We start from the raw sequence: 15,094 nt of genomic DNA, 5'->3' as shown, positions 1-15,094 counted from the left end.
GCAGTGCTTCACTGTCTTGGAGTGCTATCTGTTTCCCCTGTTTGGGCCAAGACTCCAGGACCATCAACCAGCAGAACGATGGGCAGCCAGTGGCTTTCGCTGCTGCTGCTGCTATTTATTGGGAATGGAGCCCTCAATCTGCCTGGTGAGTAGCCACATACACCCTTTCCATCCATCCTTCTCTGGGGGCTCTCAGCCTTCTGGCTCACCAAGGAGGGGAAGAAGGTGGTGGAAGGTCAAGTAGTGTCCCCAGGAAGATCTCATGTGAGCACAGCCATCCCCCAACCCACCCCTAAATTGTCTGAAAGGCTTGGGGCACCAATGAGCTTGGGGGCAGGAACATGATGGGATGACCTCCAAAGAGCTTCTGGCTTTGCCCATCCATCCTCATCCAGGATGCTATATTTGTCTGTCTATTCCCTCCATTCTGTCTGTCATCTCAGCTGTCTCCCCTTTTCTGTCTGTCCTTTCCATCTGGGCTGGGCCAATAGCTTGGGGTTTCAGTAGGCTAGTTCCCTCTCAATCTGGCCCAGAACTGAGGGCCCAGGGGCTTGGACCCCTGCTGCCCTCCCCTGCCCTACTCCAGCAAAGATCAGCCGCCACCCCCAATGCCTCACTGAGCCCGATGGAGGAGTGCAGCCCTGGATCCTGAGCTCCTAGGACAATATAGGGGAAGATATTGGGAGGTGGCAGGGAATTGCATGTCTTAGCAATCCCATGAGTCATGACTTTTTCCAAGGCCAGGAGTATCCTTGGCAGAACACCCGGGAAGCAGATAACAGTTTTGGTAGGAGGCACAGAAGGGGATAATTATTATCAATAGCAGTTTCTACTTATTGAGCACCTACTTATGCTAAGCACTGTGCTAAGTGCTTCACATGCATTATCACATTTAATCCTCATGACCACCAGTGAGGTAAGTATTGTTATCACTGCCGTTTTACAGTTGAGGAAACCGAGGCTCAGAGACATAAAGTGATTTGTCCCCTCATCAGAGCTGGGAGTCTGTCCCAGGTCTGACTTAGAGTTCAGGCCACATTCCATTGTTTCTCAAAGGAGCTGCTGTTGGCAGGAAACTTCAGTATCATATAAATGTCAGTTCTTACCAAATCTTTAATTGCGACACACTTCCAATCAAAATCCTAACAGGGTTTTTTGTAGAAGTTGATATGCGGATTCTAATACACATAAGGGAGAACAAAAGGCCAGCAATAGCCAAGATAACTTTGAAGAGCAAGATGGGAGACTCACTCTACCAGATACTAAGACTTACATTAAAGTAAGATCATGTGGTGGTGTTGCAACAATAGACAAGCAAACCAATGGAATGAAAGAGCAGGGAAATCGGCCTGGAGGCGTAATAACAGGTAGCATGACAAATCGATCAGTGGGAAAAGGATGGACATTTCCATAAGGGTTCAGGGACAACTGGTTAACCACATGGAAAAAACATAAAATCAGATCCAGTGGAAACATCTCTTCCTGCAAGTAAAAACTCGAGACTCCGGTAGCAAGACATCTGTTCATTTCAGCCTGGAATTTTGTTGCAAACAGACCCACGGATCACTAGAGTTTAGAGGACTCTTGCGATATTAAGCCCAAGTCCCTCACTGTGCTGAGGGGGATGTAGAAGCACTGAGAGTGGTGGGGGTCTTCCGCAAGACTACACAGCAAGTCAGTACTAGAGCCAGGTCAAAAGCCTAGATCCGGGCTTCCCTGGTGGCGCAGTGGTTGAGAGTCCGCCTGCCGATGCAGGGGACACAGGTTCGTGCCCCGGTCTGCGAAGATCCCACATGCCGCGCGGAGCGGCTGGGCCCATGAGCCGTGGCCGCTGAGCCTGCGCGTCCGGAGCCTGTGCTCCGCAACGGGAGAGGCCACAACAGTGAGAGGCCCGCGTACCGCAAAGAAAAAAAAAAAGCCTAGATCCCCCACTCTTTCTGTGCATCCTGGCCAGCACTCCTGCCCTATTGTGACCTCTTAGCTCTATTCAGGGCTAGAAGAAAGTGGGAGGTGGAAGGAGCAGATGCCAGATCGGGGCGGGGTCAGGGAGAAGGATCAGTGCCTCTTTGGAGCTAGGTTGTGGGAAGGACAAGCCCATCACCTCCAGTTTTCTGAATTAGTCCTTTGACAAAGACCAAGGTTGCAATGACAGGGCATCAGGTGATGCGCCTATTTCTGCCCATTGCCCAGGGGAAAGGGGAAGGTTTCCAAGGGATCCAGCTCAGTGTAGCTGATTTGGGCCTTTTTCTCTAGAGAGGGTGGCTGGCTCGGACATGAGAAGGAAGCAATGTCTTTGTGAGGCAGTGCAGCGTGGTAGGGAAGACATTGGGCTCTGGGATTTGATGGATCTGATTTCAAATCCAGTGCCACCACTTCCTGGTTGTGTGACCTTGAACAGATGCCTTCAGCTGTCTGAGCCTCAGTTTCTTCATCTGATAAATAGAAATAATTGTCCTTACTTCAGGGTGGATGTGAGGATTCAGTGCACCAACACTTGCACATTGGAACAGCACCTTAATCAGACAAGACGAAAAACCAAAGTTTGTCAAAATTATCTTTGACTGCTATTGCACTAAATGAAGCACTTGGCTTTTGATTAGGGGTCACGTTGTAAAAAAAAAAATTGTGTATCTTTAAATATTAGAATCATATTCAATGCAGTAGGAAACTCACATCAAAAAAGGCATTGAGGGCTTCCCTGGTGGCGCAGTGGTTGAGAGTCCGCCTGCCGATGTAGGGGACGCAGGTTCGTGCCCTGGTCTGGGAAGATCCCACATGCCGTGGAGCGACTGGGCCCGTGAGCCATGGCTGCTGAGCCTGCGCGTACGGAGTCTGTGCTCCGCAACGGGAGAGGCCACAACAGTGAGAGGCCCATGTACCGCAAAAAAAGGCATCGAGAAATCAAAGATCAAGGGTGATAATAGATTTCCATCTCTTTCTGACTCTGTCTATGTAATAGTTCTTGAGTGGAATGAGACATAGTTGCCAGAATTAGTTAAATTCGCTCTCCCTGGCATGCATCAGCTGAGATCTATGAGCACAGAGCTGGCACATAAATGAATGCGTGCCAATGTAGTTGGTGTTTTGTTTTTTGTTTGTTTTTTGTTTTTTGTTTTTGTTTTTGGCTGCGTTGGGTCTTTGTTGCTGTGCGCAGGCTGTCTCTAGTGGCGGCGAACGGGGGCTACTCTTCATTGCGGTGCACGGGCTTCTCATGGCAGTGGCTTCTCTTGTGGAGCACGGGCTCTAGGCGCGCAGGCTTCAGCAGTTGTGGCACGCGGGTTCAGTAGTTGTGGCTCGCAGTCTCTAGAGCGCAGGCTCAGTCGTTGTGGCTCACAGGCTTAGTTGCTTCGCGTCATGTGGGATCTTCCCAGACCAGGGCTCAAACCTGTGTCCCCTGCATTGGCAGGTGGATTCTTAACCACTGTGCCACCAGGGAAGTCCCATGTAGTTGGTGTTGATATCTTTTTTCTTTTTTTGCGATACACGGGCCTCTCACTGTTGTGGCCTCTCCCGTTGCGGAGCACAGGCTCCGGACGCACAGGCTCAGCAGTCATGGCTCACGGGCCCAGCTGCTCCACGGTATGTGGGATCTTTCCAGACCGGGGCACGAACCCGCGTCCCCTACATCGGCAGGCAGACTCTCAACCACTGCGCCACCAGGGAAGCCCTTGATATCATTTTTATTGAATCTTCCAATAAGGATATTTGATAAAGTGAGAACATCTGAGAAGAACTCTGGATTGGTGGAGGGAACGGGTATATAGGTTTCTTTTTGTTTGTTTGTTTGTTTTACAGGCATTATGACAACCTGGATGTCAGCTACAACATCTTCCACAAAAGACTCTGGAACTGTGGGAACTATAGAGTGTTCCTCCACAATTTCATCTCCATCCAACAATGGGAGAGACCATGGCCCTGCAGTTCCACCTAACGCCTCACCAACAACCGGCAGGACAGAACCGTCTGAGTCCCAGCAGCATATCACATCAACTGCTCCTCCAGTTTCACTACCAGCCAGCAGCTCTGCTGGGTCCACTGAGCAGACAACCCTAGCACATGAGACTCAAGAGGAGAGATTAAATACAGTTATCACCACAACCTCTGAGGGCACAATGCTGCCAAATTCCATGATGACTTCTACATTGAAGGACCAGAGAGGGACAACCAGAAGCACAGCCTCATCCAGCATGGCCACATCAGCAAACCCCTCAAAACAGAACCAGTGTGCTCCAGCTGCAACCCCATTCGCATCAAGCTCCGGAGCCAATGGATTGGAGTCATCAGTGGTCGCTGACTCTCCAAAAGTCAGCCACGATCACAGCTCCAACGGCCTTAAACACACCAGGCAATGACGTCACATCATCGGGGTCCATGAGAACCACTGTCTCTGAGAAGTCAGCTACAGTGCCATCCCCCGCAACATTGGACAAAATCACTGATGTGAAAGAATCTTTACCTGTGACAAGCCGTGCAGTTACACCGCTTCGCTAACCATGACCACCTGGAGACAGACATGCCTGGCACTCAGGAAGGAGTAACTACCGCTGCACCCCCAACCCCAATAACAGCCCCTACGATGAGCATGCTGTCCAGAAGACATCACAACATCATCACACAAGCACCTTCCCATCCAGTGGAATCAGCCCCCAGTGCTGGCACTGCAATGGCCCAGTCACCTGAGACAACAGCTGCTCATTCAACAACCCTTATCGCCAGCTCCTCGGGGATGACAAAATCTGCTGCCAGCACTGGAGCCAGTCAAGCCTCCCCTAAACACACCAAGAACAGTAGTCCTGGAGCAGGAGTCTGTACTTCGGATGACTACCCAGCGGACAGGAGAGTTTGTATGTGCAATAACAGCTACTATGCCCACTCAGGTAAGTCTGAGGAACTCATGTCAGTACAGCGAACAACTCTTCACAACTCTGTGAAGGCCCAGATGAACACATGTCCAAAGGGTGTGGGAGGGCCAGTGAGGTTTGGTCAGACATTGACATCTAAAGAGTCCATCTGGGCAGAGGTGATTTCTAGTGAGAGGAAAGGTAGCTGAGCATATGAATTCGTCTTAGTCAATTCAGGCTGCTATAACAAAATACCATGCACTGAGTGGCTTATGGACAACAGAAACATTTCTCACATTTCTGGAGGCTGGAAGTTCAAGATCAAGGCACCGGTAGGTTTGCTATTAGGTGAGGGCCCACGTCCTGGTTCATAGAGAGCTGTCCTCTTGCTGTGTCCTCACATGATGGAAGGGCCAAGGGAGCTCTCTGGGGTCTCCTTTATAAGGGCAGTAATCCCATTCATAAGGGCTCCACCCTCATGACCTAATAACCTCCCAAAGGCCCCACCTCCTAATACTGTCACATTGAACATTAGGATTTAACGTATGGATTTGGGGTGGGGGTGTGTGCAAATATTCGGTATATAGCAGAGGTAGAATGGACAATTCATCAACCCCCAGCCCCCAGGATTCTAATTACTGACTAGAGATTAAGCCTTCCTGGGGGGAGTAGATGATGATCCACCAAAGAAAAAGGCTGTAGCCCCAACACAGGCCTGGAGGACTAGACAGGGAAACTGAGGCAAAAATCTTGTTGAGAGAAGACCAGTGTGGCTGCGTTCACAGGGTCTCCCTGTGTTAGTAGCAGTACAACTAACACCCAGGCTCACCCTCTGGCAGGGCAGAAGCTGGGTCCTGGGAACCAAAAAAGATAATGGTGTCCCCCAAACATATGCCTCCTACAGTTGAAATAGATCTAACCCCCCAAAACTTTTCAAGTTAGCAAAATTCTGATTTTCCTAAAATGACTAGCCTGCTTTTTTATTTCTTTTTTTGGCTGTGTTGGGTCTTTGTTGCTGCATGGGCTTTCTCTAGTTGCAGTGAGCGGGGGCTACTCTTCGTTGCTGTGTGCAGGCTTCTCAATGCAGTAGCTTCTCTTGTTGCAGAGCACAGGCTTCACTATTTGTGGCTCGTGGGCTCTAGAGCACAGGCTCAGTAGTTGTGGCACATGGGCTTAGTTGCTCTGTGGCATGTGGGATCTTCCTGGACCAGGGATCGAATCTGTCTCCCCTGCATTGGCAGGCAGGTTCTTAACCACTGCACCACTAGGGAAGTCCTACCCTGCTTTTTAAAATATCAAATTTCTTCAAAAAATATTTCTTTGGCATTCCTGCTTTGGTCTATTGGATAATCCAGCCTTAGGATGAAGCTCCTATTACATTTAAAACTAGGCAGTGCTTAACTTATGGGCCAGTATTTTCCAAAATGTATTTTGTGGGACACCAATGCTATGGGATTTCAATAGACATTACACTAAAACAAAAGGGTTGTATTGTCAAATATATTTTAGAAATACTGGATTAAACAAAACTGGTTTTGTTTTTTTTTTTTTTTTTTGCGTTACATGGGCCTCTCACTGTTGTGGCCTCTCCCGTTGCGGAGCACAGGCTCCGGACGCACAGGCTCAACAGCCATGGCTCACGGGCCCAGCCGCTCCGCGGCATGTGGGATCTTCCCAGACCGGGGCACGAACCCGTGTCCCCTGCATCGGCAGGCGGACTCTCAACCACTGCGCCACCAGGGAAGCCCCAAAACTGGTTTTTGACTGCAGGACTTTTCAGAGCCTTTAATATTTAGTATTCCACTGTTCACTGTGACTCCTTTCAAAGTCAGAATTTTAAAACAGATTATGGCATGCATTTTCCAAGAGGGTCCCCAGAAACCTCATTCTTAGAAACATTTAAGCAGTACCTTGGAATATACCCTGTTGCCAACGAGGGAATTCAGATGAGAGTTGAGCAGGCTGGGCAAGGTAGAAGTGACCAGGACGACAAGTCTGACCCAGCGGGACTTTAGTCAAACTCTGGCTCATTAGAGGTTTGTCCCCATCTCAACAAACTCTCCTGGGGAGACCAGGGTTATGTGCCCACTTGTACAACGCAACATGTGTCCTTCCACAGAATATAGGAAGTATATCATTGTGTTTTCACACATTGAGAATGAGACACCTTTTCTTTTCGTGTTAACTTTCTTCCCTGTGAGTAAGAACATGGACTGTGCAAGATAGACTGTCTGGGTTTGAATCATGACTCATTTTCTTCTGCTGGAGATAATATGATCACATTTACTTCAGGGCATCAGTTTTTGAGTGTTAGCTATTACTGATATTATTATTTGGCATTCCATATCACAATATACTATTGTTGCAATAGCAGAAAGTTATGTGACTGACTTACACTGCTCCCCTTCCACCAACTCAGGTTGGTACAAAACATCTGCTCTTTTTTTTTGGGTGGGGGAACTTCCCCCACCAGGGATTGAACCCAGGCCACAGCAGTGAAAGCCTGGAATCCTAACCACTAGGCCACCAGGGAACTCCCAAAGCACCTGCTCTTATATTGCAGCCCATCCCTCTGACCAAACATGCCTTCCAAGATAGAATCAGTGAGCTTTTAAAAAAAGGAAAGGAAAACAAAATCTTTAAATTCAAAGTAATAAAACAAGTCCAGAAATATTTAATATTTCCATAACATTTTACATTTTCTTCCCTTTTTGCTTTTTTTTTTTTTTTTTTTTTTTTTTTTTTTTGCGGTACGCGGGCCTCTCACTGCTGTGGCCTCTCCCGTTGTAGAGCACAGGCTCCGGACGCGCAGGCCCAGCGGACATGGCTCACAGGCACAGCCGCTCCGCGGCATGTGGGATCTTCCTGGACCGGGGCACAAACCCGTGTCCCCTGCATCGGCAGGCGGACCCTCAACCACTGCGCCACCAGGGAAGCCCACATTTTACTTTTTAATGACTAACTATAAGCAGTTCATCCCAAATTCAACAGCAAGTGTGGAAAGAGCAGACACAGAAAGAGGGAAGGGTTAAGTATAGATATTAGCTTCTCCTTCATCACCTGAAACCACTGGTGCCTCACATGTATCAGGGCACCATGTGGTGCCAGGGGCAGAAAATCAACACTAACTGGCTTGAGCAAAATTAATTAATTAATTAATTTAAAAAATTGAAAACATGAAACAAAATAAAACAAAATTTGTTGCCTCATGAAACTAAGAAATCTTAAAAAGGACTTGAAGACTCACTCCTCTCCCTCATGGCTCTCAAAGGCACTCCCTCCCTCTCCTCCCTCAGTAATGTCTCTTTGGGATTTTAGGCTTTTATAAAACAGAAAGAGCCATTGATTTCAGACAGTTTAGGTCCCTCAAAAAACCCCCAAGGCCCAGGTTACCTGCTGGAATGAGAAGGAAATCAAAGAACAAAACAGATAATATCTCCAAAAATAATCTTCCAGGCAAGTAACAGAAACCAACGGGGCTGGAGAAGGGGAAACAGGAGAATTTATTACAAGGGCATCTCATGGAGCCCAAGGATAGCCTCCAACCAGGGTCTCCAGGGACTTGGAACCATGCATGTGGTGGAACCCAGGGAGTTGCCTCTCTCTTCTCTCAGTCTTGCTTCTCCCCTTCTGCACCTGTACCTGCTTTGTTCCCTTCTCCACACACTGGCTTGTCCTGCCTCTCAGCCCACGTGGCAGAAGAGGGCTCCCTCACAACTCTCAAGCTTTATACCGCCTCCTTTCAGGCTCAGTTCCTGGGAAAGTGGTTCTGAGTGGATCAGCTAAGTCCAGGAATCAGGGTCCCCCTGTGCAATCATGGCAGAGGGGTCTCACCTCCCGCTGGGGAGAGTCTTCATTTAAGCGAGTTGTTATGGGTTGGGCTAATATCCCCACAGTGTTTCCTCCACCCAGATTAGAATGCATGGCATTACCCTTACCCATGGCATCATCCCAGGAGCCTCAGGAGGCCTCTGCCCTGGCTCTTGTCCTCCTGCAGAACTATCCAGGGTGTTGGTGGCCCTGCGCTGCCAGCCGCAGGAAATTGAGGTGGTCCTGAGCAGCTGCTTCCTGAAGACTCGCCACTGGATCTTGGAAGAAGGTGCCTTTTCAGGATGCTCCAGTGTCAGTAAGACAGAGGAAGGTCTTAGTGTCCAGGTCTTCACAGTGGAGAAGAAGGAGGGTACCTGTGGACTCCGCCTCTCCGTGAGCAATCTGGGAGGGGCCCTCTGATAGGAAGTTGGGCTGTATATGTGTTTTGGGGGAGGGACTGGGAAATGAATGATCGGGCACCAGTTGTGACTTTATTTCCATTTAACTGAAGAATAATTATCTGGAATGGAGTCCAGTCTTAGCAGTCAGACCAGTCTTTTTGGGGAAGAGACCACGTTGTCCCCCATCAGATTGGGAATGCCTTTATACATGGTGCCATGATTGATGGACTGGGAAATTGGTTTCCAAACTTGTCAGCCACAGAATCCTTTAAAATAATACCTACCACAACCACAACCAATATTTAAAAATTTCTTACCGTGTACCATGTGCTGTGGGTCAAATTCTTTTTGACGTGCACTATCTCACTAAATCTTCACAATAATCCCGTGAGGTTCCCATTTTACAGATGAGCAATCTAAGGCTCAGAGACGTTGAGGGATTTTCCCAAGTCACACAGCTAGTTATTAACAGAGCTGGTTTGTGCTCCTAACTGCTCGCTCTGCAGTCACCTCCTCTCCTTGGAAGGGATCTTACATAAAAGCCAAATATAAAAATAAATATATAAAAGCAGGGCCGGTCTGATTGAATGGAGTGGGAGGAAGAGTGCTCTCCTGGGTCAGCTTCCCCCTGGCACATAGGTGGGCTTTAACGCCCCTTCAAAGAGGCTCTGGAGCTCCCCGGGCTCACTTTGAAAACTAGACTTTGTTCTAACGGCAGAGTGGGGTGGGTGATTTAGTTCCCCCAGTGTCTTGTTCTGCCACCCACAGATTCATGGTTTCTCTTGCCTAAGTCACAGAACAGAATCGGCAGTTTCAACATGTAATAGCTAAGTCCTTGGGTCTGCCCCTAGAATTCTCTATCAGTGTTCTTTTTGACTAAACTGCTGGATTTATAGCAATAAAACAAATCATTTTGATTCCTTTTTTAAAATCCTATGGAAACAACGAAATACCAAAAAGATATCTGAATCTTGGGATAAGGACCAGGACTTGGCACTTTTAACAAGCCCCACAGTGATTCTTTTATTTTTTTCCAAGAGATTCTAAAATGCACATTGAAATTTGAGAACCACTGGCACAGAGGTTAAGAACATGGGCTCTGGGATCAGAGAGATGTTGAATTCTGGCTTTGTTAGTTGCTTTGGGCAAATCTTTTTACTTTCTAAGCCTCAGTTTACTGTTCTGGGAATTCCGTGGCGGTCCAGTGGTTAGGACTCTGCGCTTTCACTGCTGAGGGCCCGGGTTCAATCCCTGGTCGGGGAACTAAGATCCCGCAAGCCACATGGCGCGGCCAAAAAAAAAAACAACTTCAGTTTACTCTTCTGTAAAATGGGACTAATAACAGAACCCTCCTCAGAGAGTAGTGGTCAGGCCACAGTGCCTGAAATACAACCCACGCTCAGTAAACTTTAGTCATTACTCTTATTTAAATGAACAACTTGAAGCAAATGGTGATGGAAGAAAGTGATTCCCCTGGAGAGCTGAGAGTAATGGCTGCCTCCCTGTTTCTTCTAGACCAAGAACAGCCATGCCCTTTATGCTCTGGAGGCTCAGCTTCTGCAGGTTCACCCTGACTATACCAATACTGGCTCCACAATGCTCAACTTCAGCTGCACGTACCCTCTGGTGGTAAATGTCAGCCAGACTTACCCCTACCTGGTGGTCTTCTTCCCGTGAGTTCCTTTCTGTCAGCTGCCTCTTGGGCTGGGCCCTGCGGAGGCTCTCGAGTTCCCACTGCTACCTATAATCCAGGCAAAAGGAGTCAACAACCTCAGGATGTTGCCCCGCCATGCCCACCCATCATAGGTACCTCTTAGATTGAGACTCGGAGTATTATTGGAAGAAAAAGATGTTCTGTGAAGTAACGCATTATGGGTTGTTTATGTAAATTACCTTGAGGTAGGATGGCTCAGATGGCTTCAAGGGTCCTGGGGTCTGGGGATCTGTGATGTGGCCCCTCACTTTTTAGGGGGTCCAGGAGGAAGGTTAGCAGATTTGCTCCTCCCCTCCCCTCGTTCTCTATGGCTACCAGTGCTCAGTGACCTAGGGTGCAAGGCAGAATGCGAGTGATGCCCCTACCTCTAGGGTTTGGTGGTGAGGGTCTCATTCCCGTCCCTCTCCAGATATATCACCATCCATATTACGGGCACTGGGGACACCATTGTCATCCTGGGCATCTTCACAGACCCTCAGCTCTCATCTCCACTTGAGAAGAGACCAGTTCCCCTTGGCAAGCCTCTCTACGTGGTCCTCAGAGCCACAAGCAGTGACCCAGACAGATTTGCCCTGGTGGCCAATGAGGTCTTTACCAGCACCAACATCTCCAGGACAGGTGCTGTTAAGGCCACCTACTACTTTGTGAAGGAGAGGTAAGTACCTGTTGGACTCTGGTAACCTCTTTTCAGTGCCACACTAGCTCTTGGACGGTAGCTTGTGCTGGATGGTTTTGTACCTATGAGCACAGATCCTGTCACTCTTCTCTGTATCGCTGGTACATAGACAGTGGGAGAAAGTAAGTGCTGGGTGAATGTTTGTTGAAAAATATGCAAGTATTATTACCATTCCCATTTTTCAGATGAGTAAATTAAGGCGTTGGGAGATTAAGGTCTGTCCAAGATTACAGCCAATTAATGACACTCATTCCTTGTATTCTTTCCTCAAACAATTACTGAGGACCTACAGTGATAAAAGTAAAAAACAAAAACAAAACTAACATTTCAGGGTGCTATACACTATGTAATATATTTGACATTTACTCCATGTCTGACACTGTTCAAATCACTTCACATATATTAACCCACTTAAGCCTCACAACACACTCTATGAGATAGTTATATTTTTGTTCCCATTTTATAGATAGAGAAACTTAGACTCAGTTCACACAACTCGAAGCAGGAGGTCTTGCTAAGTGCTGGGCCAAGTCCTTACCCTCAACAGCTCATGGTCTAGGGAGGGAGCTGTGTCTCCTGTCTTCTGGTTGTATTTCATTAATATTAACAAGTCTTCGCAGAACACAGTGAATCACTCATTACCTCATTTATACCTGAAAACAACACTGTGAATTATTATTTCCCCCACTTTAAAGATGAGGGGATTAGAGAGGGTACAGAGTTTAATGACTAGACCAAGGACATAATGCTGGTCTACTCATGCTCCAGAGTCCCGGTTCTGAAATACCTCAGAAACAGTCCTAGCATGCAATTCTTCCTTTGTCAGGAGGAAAGAGAACCTAGTGATTAAGGGTATGGGAGGGCACTGCAGCCAGGTTGCTACCTGAAGAAACTTGGACAACCTACTTAACTTCTCTGAGCCTCAGCTTCCTCATCTTTAAAAAAGAAAAAGACCATCAAGGGGGGAAACTAGAATGGACTTATTGATGGTGAGTTTGATTCCTGGAATAAAGATCACAGGGTAAAAAAGACTAAATGGGCTTCAGGAAGCACAAGAGACAGAGTTCAGAGAGGTGACTCCCTAATGCCCACAGGAGGTAGTGTCTGTGTGGCTGGTAACTCAGTGGGAAGATAATTTCCTGTCCCTTAGTCTTTTGCATTGGCTGTTTTCTCTTCCTGGAACCCTGAACTCCCTGATACCCATATGGCAAATTCTCCTCTCCTTAGTCTTTGCTAAAATGGTACCATTTCAATGAAACCTATCCCGTTCATGCTATGTAAAATTGCAGCTACCTTCCACTCATCCAGTCTAGATCCCTATTTCTTTCTTCTATCTACTTAACACCTCCTATTATATACTACATTACATGAGATCATTTACTTTTTTTATTAAGTTGTTTTTTGTCTGTCTCCCCTCACCCACAAGAGAATAGGAGGTTTGGTCTGTTTTGTTCACCCAGTTTTCTAATTCTGCCAAGCACCTAGAACAGGGCCTATGTATAATAAGACTTTCTTTCTGCCCATGGACTCTACACCACAGGTCTATCCAAATACTACCAGTTATAGTGAAGGGGTTACATCTAGGTTATTGTTATCTCAAAAAAAGTCACCATGACAATAACGTGAACAGTTGAAGCCTATCTATCTCCGAATCTCTTAGCTCAGAATTTTATATGTCTACCAGAGTTTGTCACCAGCAACTAAAGTTTCCTTTTTTAATGTGGAGAAGTTACTGCTAATAAGTGATCACTGATAAGCTATGCCCGGTCAAGAAGCAAACTTTATTGAAGGGGAGAGCCTTAGAAAAACAAACAAGAAAATTAGAGGTCATCTTGCCATGATTTACTACCATCACACCGTCAAAATAATAATCGAAGAGGGGAAGGAGAAGAAAGGAAAAGACAGAGGGAGAGAAAATGTGTTAGAAAAAAAAAAAGAAGGAAGGAAAGAGAAAGAAAGAAAAAAGGGAGGGAGGGACGGAGAGAGAGGGAAGGAAAGAGGGAAAGAAGGAAGGAAGGGAGAGAGGAAAGGAAGGAAGGAAGGAAGGGAGAGAGGGAGGGAGGAAGAAAGGAAGAAAGAGGACGGGGGCAAAACTGTCTTCCTGCTAGCACTGATGTGAGGATGAAATGAAATAATGCATGTAAATTTTCATTATGAGACCCAGCATCTACACCCACAGGACAAGCAAAAAAGGGGAAATCAGTGTTTGCCGGGGCTCCTAGTAGTGGGTGACAATAAATGCTTATAAAATAATCCACCAGACAACACTTAATGCATGTGGAAGTAGCTCTAATTACATGATTATGAAGATGCAGTTAATTTTCTCACTTTCCTTGGTTAAATTAGGGTGGGACATAACTGGCCAACTCTAGTCTTTTTTCAGTCATGTCAGGTGATAGTTCCATTCATATATCTTACTGAAATATGCAAGTGGGTTTTTTTTTTGAATTTTATTTTATTTTTTATACAGCAGGTTCTTATTAGTTATCCATTTTATACATATTAGTGTGTACATGTCAATCCCAATATCCCAATTCATCACCCCCCAGCCCTCTCGCCGCCACTTTCCCCCCTTGGTGTCCATATGTTTGTTCTCTACATCTGTGTCTCTATTTCTGCCCTGCAAACCGGTTCATCTGTACCATTTTTCTAGGTTCCACATATATGTGTTAATATACGATATTTGTTTTTCTCTTTCTGACTTAACTTCACTCTGTATGACAGTCTCTAGATCCATCCACGTCTCTACAAATGACCCAATTTCGTTTCTTTTTATGGCTGAGTAATATTCCATTGTATATACGTACTACATCTTCTTTATCCATTCATCTGTCGATGGGCATTTAGGTTGCTTTCATGACCTGGCTATTGTAAATAGTGTGCAGCAAGTGTTTTAAAATAGTAAAGTAACTGAAGATTTACTATGTCATAACTAAAAATTGTGAATATTCTCTGAAATTAGTGCCAAAATTTTTCGTTAAAATATAAATGAGGAGTCATTCACATTTGAAAATTGGTATTATAATAATGGAGTTACCTTTAAAACATAGATACCCATTGGAGAAAACTGTACAAGTGTACTGTTTGCCAGTTGTAAATTTAAATCTCAGCACTTCCACTGTTCCCAGTCTGGTTTCTCTTCCATTCTCCGTATCAGCTTTTCAAATCTTCCCCATTCTTCTCAGCCCTCTACATGCCTCTGTTCCCTCCCTCCTTACAGTTGCTTTTCACCAAAGAAATAGAAGCCATCAAGTGGGTGTTCCCACCACCCACCAGCCCACAAATTTACTCATTTACACACCTATCCTTACCATTTATATTTTAATAAAGACTTCTGGTCTTAATTTCAGAGAATACTCCCTAAATTCATCTATCATATCATACCCAGATTCATTAGCAATTAAATCTTATTTTCTGCCATCTATATTCTTACCTTAAAACACTATAAGAGAGGGCAAGTGATAGAACCCCAGAGCCCTTCCTTTAGAGTGAATTTGGTCTGGTAATTAACTCTTCATGTCTGGTTCTTCAAAGTTAAGAAATCACACAACTTTTATTTTTCTTTTGTTGAGTTATAATTGGCATACAGCACTGTATGAGCTTAAAGTGTACAGCATAATGACTTGACTTATACATTATGAAATGATTATCA

This window comes from Mesoplodon bidens (genome assembly GCF_964165515.1).
Source record: "Mesoplodon bidens genome assembly, chromosome: 2".
Lineage (NCBI taxonomy): Eukaryota > Metazoa > Chordata > Mammalia > Artiodactyla > Ziphiidae > Mesoplodon > Mesoplodon bidens.
The sequence above is the reverse complement of the archived record's forward strand: the minus strand, read 5'-3'. Positions refer to the sequence as shown.